The 12,843-nt window shown below is 35.6% G+C and overlaps 1 long non-coding RNA gene across 1 annotated transcript; it reads right to left on the minus strand.

Moving 5' to 3' along the window:
* Positions 1-202: 202 nt before the first annotated feature.
* On the minus strand, positions 203-2,577 carry LOC121405760. The gene is made up of 3 exons (XR_005968689.1): positions 2,430-2,577; positions 998-1,175; positions 203-375 (listed from the first exon to the last, which is right to left on the minus strand). It is a non-coding gene; the product is annotated as an uncharacterized LOC121405760 (long non-coding RNA).
* Between the last annotated feature and the right edge of the window lie 10,266 nt (positions 2,578-12,843).

The following is a 12,843-nucleotide window of genomic DNA, read 5'->3' on the forward strand; positions in this document are numbered from 1 at the left end:
TTCGATGAGGTCCATTAACTATACTAATTATGTTGGACAGGATTCAGTGTACATAAGAACACTGATTTCACTTTAAATTGTAAGCATTGTTATTCTTACACACCTGGAGAGGAAATATCCTCTTTTACAGTTTAAATGCTAATTGATGCAGCTTTGTAAAAGCCTTCGCACTGCTACTGTAAGTTTGAATTGAGTATAACTATAAGACTAAAACTTACTCTGCATCATTTTCTGGTCCACTCCAGCCCCTAGGATCTTTCTATACCCTGGATTAATCTTCTCCGCAAATTCCAAAGTCTGCCTGGACAACTTTGGCCACATTGTGAAAAGGGCACCAGGAGCTGCATCAATTGTTAAATCAAAGTCTTGATCAATCTGAAAATGAAATAAGTATTTATATATAAGCTGTATAACACATAATACAATTACCAGCAATACCATGTTTTCATACATTACCGGTACATTGTAATTAAAGTCATGCTAAATATTGCTCATTAAATAAAAAAATAAAACTTATCAATGTTTGTAACAAAAACCCTAGGTCACATGCACACACTGCACAAATCAAGTAAAGTCTAGTGAGCTTTGACATTGACCTTTCTATTTCTATTTCTATTGATCACTATTGGAGTAATTAACCACTGGAGAAAAATACTTAGTATTTGCAAAATGAGGGGGGGTGAGTTAGGTGGGGAAATTAATATCCCCCCCCCCCGCCAGAGATTGACATTCATGGGAAGAAGACATAACTTAATCTTTCCAATCGGATTTCAGAACAACTTTTCCACTAATCATAGAATTATGACAACTAAGATGCAACTGAATTTTTAACACTGAGGCAGAGTAAGTGATCCTATGATCTTGCACTATATTCTCAAGCAAGAAAGAGAATAATTTTGGAAATTCATAACCAAAAATGCTTCGTTCAACTTCGAACAATTAAATTTTTTTTTTTCATAATGTGAATCCACTGCACTAAGTAATCAAGTTATTTTACCATTCCCAAAAGCTGTAGATATTTGTCAAGAATTTCTGCTGTGCTTGGTCGCGGGTTTCCTCTAGTCAACTCATATCTCGGTACCGAGGTTCGTCACATTAACAACAATGTTGTCAGGTGATGAGTAATATTGCATCCAGTAGGTGTCTTCTTCGTGCTCATCTTCTGCAACATTTAACTGTGATAAACATGAATCAAAGATCAAGAATAGTAACATTAATTATTACACAAGTTATCTATTCTATAGAGAACTGATGGAATAAGTGGATAAATTGTAGAAATTCTCAATAAAAAATTCTCCTGTGCACAGTGGGGAATTTACATGAAGTCAACCTAAATGTAATTCCTGTATCTCAGATTCAAAATTAGTTTCTGATCATTCACAAACTGTACATGCATCTGAATTACAATGTAACATTTAGATCTGTTGCTATTTGCATGTAGGCCTGTCCTCGCTAGGCTGGCCAATAATAAGGGACTATTGGCCAAGCTAGGCAAGGATTTAGATCTAGGTTTGGACCTATAGTATAGACCTAGATTTTAATGGGGTTTAACATACACATATGTAGACGTACAAAATTGAATAAAGTTGACTAGAAATAGATCTAGCCAGGCCTACATTACACGTAGGCTATGTGCTTGAGGACGGCCCGGTCCGAGCTTGTACCGGACCCGGTACCTCGCGCATATCGCATCCGCATGCGATCATCGGCAGTGAATTATTTATGTGTGAGGATCTTCATCACAGTTCATGTAGGCTATAATTCAAATCACCAATTTTGAGACTAATACTAATAGAAGCATGGAAAGAAGTGAAACTTTGTGTAAAGATCGTGATGTTGCATGAATTTCATATTTCACCCCCATAAAATCCCACCTTTTGTCACTCAGAATATCAGATCGAGTTCATGGTCTCGAAGTTCGTGTAAGTGGAGCATGGTGTAGGCCCTAGTGGTAATTAAGTGGAGTGGATCCTGCACGAACTTCGCTCAAGGTACCATAGTCTGCGCACATGCGTATCTGCGCAATTCTAGTAGAATCTATAAGATACGCAATGCAAACTTTACACATCTAATGCATAGACAGATATTTATTGCAAAATCCGACTCACAAAGGTGGAAAAATAATGAAATTTGGGTATTTCTTATGACAGCCTCAAAATGCAGCCTTTCTCATCAAAATCTCCAAATCACGTGCAAAAGTGAATGGGTGCGCAGACTGGGGCACCATTTTTTTTCAATCTCAAAATGACTGCCGGCCGAGCCGAGGTTTTTCCAATAAAATCATAGGCCTATATTTCTGACTTGGCGACCATCATATAGAGTTACACACGTACATGCACACACAATAAAACCACTGCAACAACGGTAACAATGCATTGACTTTTGAGATTATTCATGAACATTCACTCGAAATCAAGCACTGAATTTACCTCTAAAGATTGGAACTAAATGTGGGAAGTCCCACTCCTGAAGCAGGTTTGTCACCCCCAAATCTTTCATTTTCTAAAACGGAGATTAAACACGATTTTTCCAGTGCACTGCAGCAGTCTCCGAGTCGAACATACTCAACACCATCTTCCGACCACTAGCATAGCACTGCGAACGCTTACGCATGCGCTTTACATGTGCCGGTATCTGGTACAAACATCGTTGCCAGAGTTGGCATAATTATGCTTTCTGGCATAATTTGGACCGCTTCAGCATCTGGCATTATGCTTGGCATAATTTGACAAAATTTAGCATAATTTTAGCATAATTTCGACTTTTTTTGGTGAAACCATATGGGGACATGTGGGGGCACGTGCCCCCCCCCCCCATCGGCTGGCCAAAAAAAAAACGGGGAAAAGGAGAAAAAGAGGGAAAAAGGAAGAGAAACGTAGTGGGGGAAAGAAGAAATTGTTTATCATAGTATTATATTATGTTATGTAACATAAGAAGCATTTTTTCACAACTTTACTTTTTTGCTTCATTGTTCCTGGCGCTCACATAGACTTTTTAACGAGATATATAAAACTGCTGTACTAAAGCCTCCCGTTTTCAAATCAATGTACAACAAAATAATACATTTCCTCTCAATTAGAGTTATTATTGTTTTAAGTAGTAATATATTCTTTTTTTTGACTACTGAAAGTTATTGCCCTATTTTAAGGTCTTAATATAAAACATTTCCTGTCCGTGCTAACGTTCGCATTAGTGGATTGGTGAGATTTCTGCTCTTCATGAACTCCTAAAATCAGTCCTTAAAATGTAGATTTTTCTGATCTGAATATCAAAAAATTTTAGCTCGCGCTTCGCCCTCGCAGTATTTCATTAGTGAGATGCGTATGATAATCATGATTACAATGAATTCAAAAAGTGCTCCATGTGTTTAGATATAATTCTAACAAAATCAGCAAGCGCTTGGCACTTGCATTAGATTACTATGGTGAGATATGTATACTCTGACTAAATGGATTCGTAACTATAGTCCTTAAAATATCCATGTTTGGGGTCAATATATACAAAAATTTCAGCTCGCGCTTCGCGCTCGCAACATTTGGTTAGTCAAATACGTAGGGTCTTAGAGAATTCCTACAAACAACCCTTAAGAATGCCCCTCTTCAGGTCTATATTTCCTAAATTTTCAGCTCGCACTTTCGCGCTTGCAGTATTTGATTAGTAAGATACGTATGATAATCATGATTACATGACTACAAAAGGTGCTTCATGACTGTGTTTAGATGTAATTCTAACAATTTAAATCAGCAAAGGATGGCACTATAGCATTAGATGACTATGGTGAGATATTTATACTCTTAATGGATTCTAACATGATATAATCCTTAAAATTTCCTTGTTTAGGGTCAGTATACACAAAAATTTTAGCTCGCGCTTCACGCTCGCATTGTTTGTTTAACGAGACAGTTAAGTATCATGATTACGAAACAATTCGCTTATAATGTCAATTTTTAGCCCTCAATATCAAAAATTTTCAGCTCACGCTCGCATTATTTAATCAGTGAGATACATATTCGTTTGATGGCACTGTATGTCCTTAAAATATCTCTATTAGGTCAGTATACCTGACAACTGAGCGCGCTTCGCGAGCTCCGGCCTTAGTGACCCGAGATTTTTGCTGGTGCCCCCCCCCCCCCAATGCCGTGACCCACGGTACGCCACTGGCAAGTCTAATTATCTGTTTTTAGAATTGATGTTCGAAATTTGTTTAAACTTTTTTTTCCAGATGTCTTGTTAAACCTTAAACTTGAATGTTGTAGGTGTTTTCAGATGCCTTGATATACCTTATAAACTTGAATGGTTTAGGTACATGTGTCATCAGATGCCTTGGACCTTTGACTTGACTTCTGTGTTTTCACTTTCCACATGCTATTTTATACATTAAACTTGAAACTCATGTGTTCAGATACCTTGATATACCGGGTACATACATGAAACTTGCTGCTGTCTTTCCACTTGTCTTTTTTATACATTACACTTGAATTTTACTATGAGATGCCTTGCCATACCTCAAACTTGATGACTTGTTATACCTCAAACTTTACTTTTGTAGTTATTTTCATATGCTTTGCAAACTTTGACAACTAACAAATATACATGCCTTGTTATACCTTATTAAGTAACTGCATAGCCTTACAACCAATTCTATTCAAAACCAAAAAGAGGTACTCCCTCCCGTTAGTGTGCGAATTGCAGAATCTAGCTTATATGTCGGTCAATTCCCATGTAAAATGTATGCAGTTGGCAAGTACATGTGTACTCCTGTTTTCATGAAGTAAGACTGTTATCTGCTTCTGAATTTTGGTAGCTATGTAATTGTTATACATGTTGGTAGATGCATTGTTATGCTTGTATATAGATTTGATATTAAGTCATGAGTTTAAAGGTCAGAAGTCTGAGGTATTTCATTTTGTGCATGCACACATTATAGATTATATCAAAATACTTATGTTGACTCAGGGTCTCTGTGAAAATACCTCACAAATAAGCTGCAGATGCCAATAATTATACCAGACATCTATATGCGTCATTTTGTGTTGTTCTTTCTCTGGTTGTAATTCAGTTGTGCATAGCGCATGACAGATGTTGATTCATGATGTAATAATCGCAGTTAAAGAACAAATGGGTTGAGAAAAAAAATATACCATTTTTAAATTTTATTTTAAGCAGTCACAAAATTTGAGACAGAAATATTGTAATGTTGTTAATCGTCTTTTATAGATTTGAAGCAATTCCTGCAGCATCATACAGAAAAAAAGATATAACATGAATTTTACATGCTTACGACAAGAAGTTTCCCCCTCGGTTACTATGTCAACCAAGTATTCCCATGCAGGATCTAAAAAACTTATTTTGAATATAGAACTATACCCCTTTTCAGCAAGCTTGACTATTTTGTTTATTAAAGATTAGAATAAAGACAGGCAGGGTGTGAGTGGCGATGCAATTAGGCTGGATGCATTTTGTTTGTGGGGGGGGGGGCTCAGGCCAATATTTTGTTTATGTTTTTTTAAGTCTTCACAATCTGGACAAGATACATACAGGTTTTCATACCCCCCGCCCCTTCTTTCAGGCTTCTCCCAGTGCATGAGAACCGTGCAAGTCATTGCATTTTTGCGTCTACTGAGCAAATTGATTATTGTAAATAAATTGTCAATTTTTTATTATTTTTTTATATTTGATTTTATAATTTTCAAAAAAAAATCAAATTTTATTTTTCAATTTTTTGTTTTTTTAATAGTTTTTATTTTATTTATATAGACATATTTATTTATTTTACATGATTTTGCATTTTACATTATGATTTCAAAAAATTGTTAAGTTATCTGACCCATTTTTGCATAAATTTTAGCGTAATTTAGTATTTTTTGCTGCTCCATGTTGTTATTTCATTTGGCATAATGTTAGCATAATTTTGCGGTCCTCCCTAGCATAATTTCATTTTGAGCGCTGGCCACACTGAACTGTGTACAACCCCCTGTTCAAGCCTTCTGTCTACGGACCTTAAACAGGTCAATTCGCCGTGTTTTATACCGATATTTATCAAAGCTTAAACATGTGCTGTTCAAAAAATTATACAGCACCTCTTATACAGCGATATTTTGTACAGCGTTTTTACTGTGTAGATTACAAAAAATCCCACAATATTTGTGTGTCGCAACTCGGTCCTCAGACCCTTGTCAAACTGATTGACTTTTGATTATTGTTTGACCTACCCCCCCCCCCCCCCCTCCAGATAGAAATGTTCTGACCTGCACTCTAATATTGTTTGTTTGTCTCTTCTCTCCGATTTTCCTTTTTTTTTGCTAATTTCTATTTGTTTAACCTGCGAATAGCGTGGTAGAAAAGATTCATTTAGAAAAAAATCCGACCCGCACCCATTTTTGTTCCCGTTACTGCAAACAAACATTTGAGTCGCTTACCCTCGTTAGCATCAAAACCAAAATATAAGATTTCCTACATAAAAACAGGGGCCGCTGAGCGTTTTTGATAATGGAGGGTTGAGCTGAAAGTGGAAGGGATTGAACCGGCCAAAAGAAAAATTGCAAATTTATATAGACTTCGGATTTTTTGTACATGTTTTTTTCTCAAGGGGTGAGGACTGAAACTTTCTACTAACTTAGCCGCCTCTGTACTATTACATTAAAATGATAGAGACAAAAATGAATTCTAACTATTATGATTTGTTTTAATGATTTATTTATTACCATGAATACTACATGGGTTTTCGGTTGTGAAATCAACGACACAAATAAAAAATAGAACAAAACGAACGAACAAATAAAAAACACTTTTGATAGCAGATATAATTTATTCAAGAAAAAATAATGTATCTTACTTTCAGTAGTTGCTAGCATGGCTCTTTTTGAGGGAAGTAAGATAAAGAACGAAACGTAGAAAGTGACAAGGAGAGAGTCAGGAGGTATGATTTCAGACTTACAATTTTAGTCACTTTTACTTGTGTAACTCTTTGAAATAATTTCAGGATACTACCAATCGAATACTGATGCGCAAAGAAAATTATGTTACTATTACAATAGCTACAAGCTACAAATTAAATGAGACATAATTTACGAAAAAAATCTAAAAATCCATCCTTTTGTGAAAGATGGAGGCCTCTGTCTTGCCTTAACCCTAAGCCCTAAGTTCACAAAAAATAGTTTAGTCGTGCATTTTGATACGATTATCATTATCATCATATTTCTTTTCCGATAGATATCTACCCATGTTATTGATATCGAAAATGGAAGATTATATAAAATAAATTGTGAAATGACAGTTACAATAGTAGTTTAAAAAGGTTTTTCGGGACTTTATTTGAGAATCAAGAAGACCCCCTGTTGCACCCACAAATGTAATAACGCCCACAAATGTAATAACGCCCACAAATGTAATAACACTTTACCAACAAATGTAATAACGCCCACAAATGTAATAACACTTTACCCACAAATGTAATAATTTTCGATCGCCCACAAATGTAATAATGACTTTACCCACAAATATAATAAATTTGAAAGGATCCGTTCTAAACTAAAATCCTATAGTAATGCGTTTATATACCACAAAACTGCAAAGTCTTTTTTCAGACAGGGTTAATAAAACATCAATGTACAAGTCCAAAGTCTTTTATCCAGACGCGGTTGTTTCAAAACTTATAATATAAATCCAAAGTCTTTTTCCAGACCCGGTTGTTTAAAAAAATATAATAAAAGTCCAAAGTCTTTTTTTTTCCAAACCCGGTTGTTTCAAAAATTGTGATATAAGTCCAAAGTCTTTTTTCCAGACCCGGTTGTTTCAAAAATTATAATATAAATCCAAAGTCTTTTTTTCCAGACCCGGTTGTTTCAAGAATTTTAATAAGTCCAAAGTCTTTTTCCAGACCCAGTTATTTCAAAATTTATAATATAAGTCCAAACTAAGATACGATAATGATATTCCTGTGGAAAAAATGGGAATCGAGCTTAGTCTTTTCTCCAGACCCAGTTAATTAAAACTGGTGGAATTAATGTCTTTGTTGTTGTTTCAACTTATACGGTGTATATTGTGAATATATGCACTAAGAGTAAATTGAGAATCAAGCGTAGTCTTTTCTCCAGACCCGGTTACCTGTTATTTAAACATCATGAATAACAGTTTAAAAACAGTATAAAGACCCCATAATCTTATTAATGCTGGATATAGCGTAGTCTTTCAGCCCGACCATTTTTTCTTCTTCAAAAAAAAACGCTAATAGTAAGAATAAAAAAAAATCAAAGTCTAAGACCAAACAAACCTTCAACCTAAGAACCTGTTTTAAAAGAGGTTTAGAGTGTTGTCTTTATTCCAGACCTAAAACAGTTACGAAAAAAAATCTTCTAACATAAGACCTTATATTCTTATTCTCGTGGAATAACACGAGTTTTAAAACGTACTCTTTCCTCCCGGCTATTAAAAAAAAGTAACTGAAAACTTCAAATCTAAGACCAAATTTCCAAAGTTTCACCCAGTAAAAATATGTCTTTTTTTAATAATACTACTACCCCTACAAAACATTGTAATAACGCGTGGGTAAAGCAGACATCCTTTCTCCAGACTTGGTTACTATTTGAAAAATAAAATAGTTCTTACAAATATTCTAAAACGAATACCCAATAATCTTTTTACTGTGGAACAACATGAAGACCGATTGTCGAAGATCGACTTTCCTCTAGACACAATTATTTCAGGAATAAAAAATCAATAAAACTCAACCCCCAACAACGAATCTAAGAACCAACAATCCTCCAAATTAAGACCATGCATGTAGAAAAGCACATGTTTAGAGCATTGTCTTTATTCCAGACCCGGTGATTTAAAAATGATTTAAACAATCCTAAAAACAAAAGACTCATATTCTTATTCTTGTGGAATAACACGAGTATTATGCTTAGTCTTTCGTCTGGACCCGGTTATTTAAAAGATAAAGAAATATTGAAAAAAATGACAGCTGAGACCAATCTTCAAAATTAAACCCACTTAAAATACTTGGGCTTAGAGTATTGTCTTTACCCCTCACCGACGTATATTATAATTTTTAAAACGACCGGGTCTGAAAAGAAGACTTTGGACCTGCATTTAAATTTTCGAATTAACCGGGTCTGGAAAAAAGACTTTGGACGTATATTATAATTTTGAAACAACCGGGTCTGGTAAAAAGACTTTGGACGTATATTATAATTTTGAAAAACCGGGTCTGGAAAAAAGACTTTGAACTTTTGTGCTATATGAACGCATTACTATAGGATATTAGTTTAGAACGAATTCGCCAAAAATCACTTCAAATTTATTACATTTGTGGGTAAAGTCATTATAACATTTGTGGGTAAAGTGCATTATTACATTTGTGGGTAAAGTGTTATTACATTTGTGGGCGTTATTACATTTGTGGGTAAAGTGTTATTACATTTGTGGGCGATCAAAAATTATAACATTTGTGGGTAAAGTGTTATTACATTTGTGGGCGTTATTACATTTGTGGGTAAAGTGTTATTACATTTGTGGGCGTTATTACATTTGTGGGCGATTATTACATTTGTGGGTGTAACACCCCCCCCCCCCTGAATTTTTGACATAATGGCCACGATGCAATAGGATGAGAGGCTCACGAATGCAACAATCCGCGATCAATACAAGTTGGCAAAATCGAGGCATAGAGCCTACTCTCCGAACGATTTATGAAGAGAGAGAGAGAGGGAGGGGGGGGGGTTAGATGTAATGTAAGATGACAGGTACTGAGAAGAAAAATCAGGGATAATGGATAGAGGGGGATGGGGCAGGTATAATACCTCGTAATCCAAATAGGGGAGAAGGAAGACAATACAGATACAATTTAAATGAGAAGAACTAAGAGAAAGGAAGGTGTAGACGGGAGGGGATATAGAAATACGATAGCTAAAACTAATAATAAACTTAAAGTATCCTCATCGGAAATTAAGGAAATAGAATGAGAATTTACGGCGAGGCATCCATCTATAAAAAGAACGTTTGTTTGGCGAGTCCCGACAAATCCCTCTCAATCTTCCACCTACCCCCCCCCCCCTCCTCCCATTAAAAATGTTATCCATTTTCCTACTATTTCGTCAGTTTCTTACTTCTTTTTTCCTTTTCTTTTTTTCTGGCGAATAGCATAGTAGAAAAGGATCCATATAAAGGGGGAAAAACAGGTTCACCTTATATTTTTCTTTACGGCAAACATACCTTTGGGGCGTTACTCTGGTGAGCATCAACACCAAAATATTTGAAAAAGATGTATAAATAACAGTGGCCGCTGGGCCTTTGTGAAAATGGAGGGGTTGAGCTGAATATGGGAGTGATCCGCCCCCCCCCCCAATAAAAAAAAATCACAAATTTATGGACTTACGCCTCCTTCCGACTCCAACCCCTCTGTACTATCTAATTGAACGATTAAAATTGATAGAGACAAAACGGGATACAAATCTTTCATGATTCATTTATTTATTTTTTTTTTGGTTGTGAAAAATCCAGAACGGTTAAAAAAAATGAATAAAATGGATGAACATGATAAAAAACTTTCAATTTGGATGTTACAATTTCATTAGATGAAAATGATTTACTTTTTCTCATTGTGATGAACATTAGTCGGTATCATAGCTATTTTGGAGGGAAAGGGAGATAAAAGAAACATGAATAATATTGTAGACGAGACGAGAAGAGCGTTGAGAGGTGTGATTTCAGATCCACCGTTTCAAATTTACACCCTTCACTTTTTGAAATTGCAACGGAAAACATATTGAATACTGGTATGCAATCTTCAATAACAATTTTTTTTTATTACAAACTATAATTTATGAAAAGAAGATACCAAAGATGATTTTGAGTGAATCGTTGAGGCCACCGTCTTGAAGCCCCTCAAAGTCACAAAATAGTTTCGGACTTTCGTTGCGCGATGTTAAATCACCATTATTGCACTTGCATTCTCTAAATAAAGGTATTTGGTATGCTGTGATTTCACCCAAAACGGATTATTATACACTTTGCAAGTAATCTCTCTACAATTAGGTAAAGAGACCATTCATGAGTAGCGGGACAATAGGCAATGAAAAAAGCACTAGAGCAGACAAAAAAGCGGTATCGATCGAACATGACCTGTCCGCGCGTGCTGATGCATTTTTTTTTGACACAGTGCCTATTGACTTGGGAAAAAGCGAAGATTTTACAAAAAACACGACTTTTTCCTCGTAAATTTCGTAACTATTCTGTTGATTTCAGAATCAAAACCTTTATTTCTAGAAAGAAAAATGTTTGATCTTTCATCTTTACATTTACTAAAAATCCTGAAAATGCTTCTGATTGGCAATGAGCAATTGATTGGGAAAACACCGCCACACATCCAAATACCAGCAATGTATCAAAACGGCCCCGCCGCAGGGAGAGATATCTGGATTCGCGGGTCCGCACGCAAAGGGTTAAGATGGAAAGGAAGGGACCCACCAAAAAGCAATGCTTGTAAAATGTGGGCCCCTCAAAAATAGATAACACAACAAATAAGAAAATAAGAAATTATAAAAACAGATAATCAAATGAGAAAACAATAAATAAATGATAGGGAAATACTCACAAAATAAATACGAAGTTATAAAAAATATATAGTTTTATAAAGGACAAAACAATTCGTCCTAAAATATATCCATCCTGCCTCACCCCACCCCCACCCAAAAAAAAGAGAAGAAAAAGGGGAGTATGCCCTGAGAAGATGGATGGGTGCTGTTGTACGTAGATAGAACACATGCCGTCGTGGACACAACCAAACTGGATTCAATGATGTGTATGAAAAGGGAAAAAATATATAAAATAACATGGAAAGAATATAATGCACGAAAAATGTGATTGATGCCGTAAACAAATAACCGGTAGGAAGGTGGATAAGCGGACAGGAGAGAAAGAGAAAATAGACAAGAGGATAGACACACTAATGTATGAGGTTCAATAATTAGCACATCTGAGAAGTACTTGTGTCAGATTTTTTTTCAATAAAAAAGGATAATGATTTTTTGGTTACACTTCGTAATTCCGAAGCTTCGTCATTCCGAAGGTTCGTAATTCCGAAACACGCAAATTTGCCTATACATCGATGTTCGTTAATCCGAAAACGAAAAAGGGTTCGTTAATCCGAACATTTGTGGCGTTATTCCGACGGTTCGTTATTCCGAAGGTTCGATAATCCGAAAACGAAATAGGGTTCGTTGTTCCGAAGGTTTGTTAATCCGAAAACGAAATAAGGTTCGTTTTTCCGAAGGTTCGATAATCCGAAAACGAAATAAGGTTAGTTTTTCCGAAGGTTCGTTATCCGAAAACGAAATAAGATTCGTTAATCCGAAAACAAAATAAGATTCGTTAATCCGAAATCGAAATAAGGTTCGTTAATCCGAAAACAAAAAAAGGTTCGTTAATCCGAAAAATGAAAACCGGGAAAGCAGAGGAAGAGGCAAGGGTTGGGGGTGGACACTTGCCGTTTAACTGTTATGAGGATGGGAAGACAAACGAATTTTCGTTTGGGGGTAAAGCCAAAAAATGAAACTCATACGTCAAAATGGGCACTTTGGTGATATTTTCACCTTCGGATTTTCACCGTAAGATTTTCAACTTTTTTGAAATGACGTCTTATTATGGCAAAATGTATATTTAGCCTTTATTTTTCGGGAGAGAGTATAATGAGCGAGCGGCTTGGTAAAAAATCAAATGTGAAGTTGTAAAACTCGTTTTGGGGGTCAATTATTCTTTAAATGGCATTATTGCGAGGTATTGCGAGCGTTAATCACAATCACAATAAAAATGGAAATAAGCAGATTTCTGCTGTCACTAAAA

Source organism: Lytechinus variegatus, chromosome 1 (genome assembly GCF_018143015.1).
Source record: "Lytechinus variegatus isolate NC3 chromosome 1, Lvar_3.0, whole genome shotgun sequence".
In the NCBI taxonomy this organism is placed as follows: Eukaryota; Metazoa; Echinodermata; class Echinoidea; order Temnopleuroida; family Toxopneustidae; genus Lytechinus; species Lytechinus variegatus.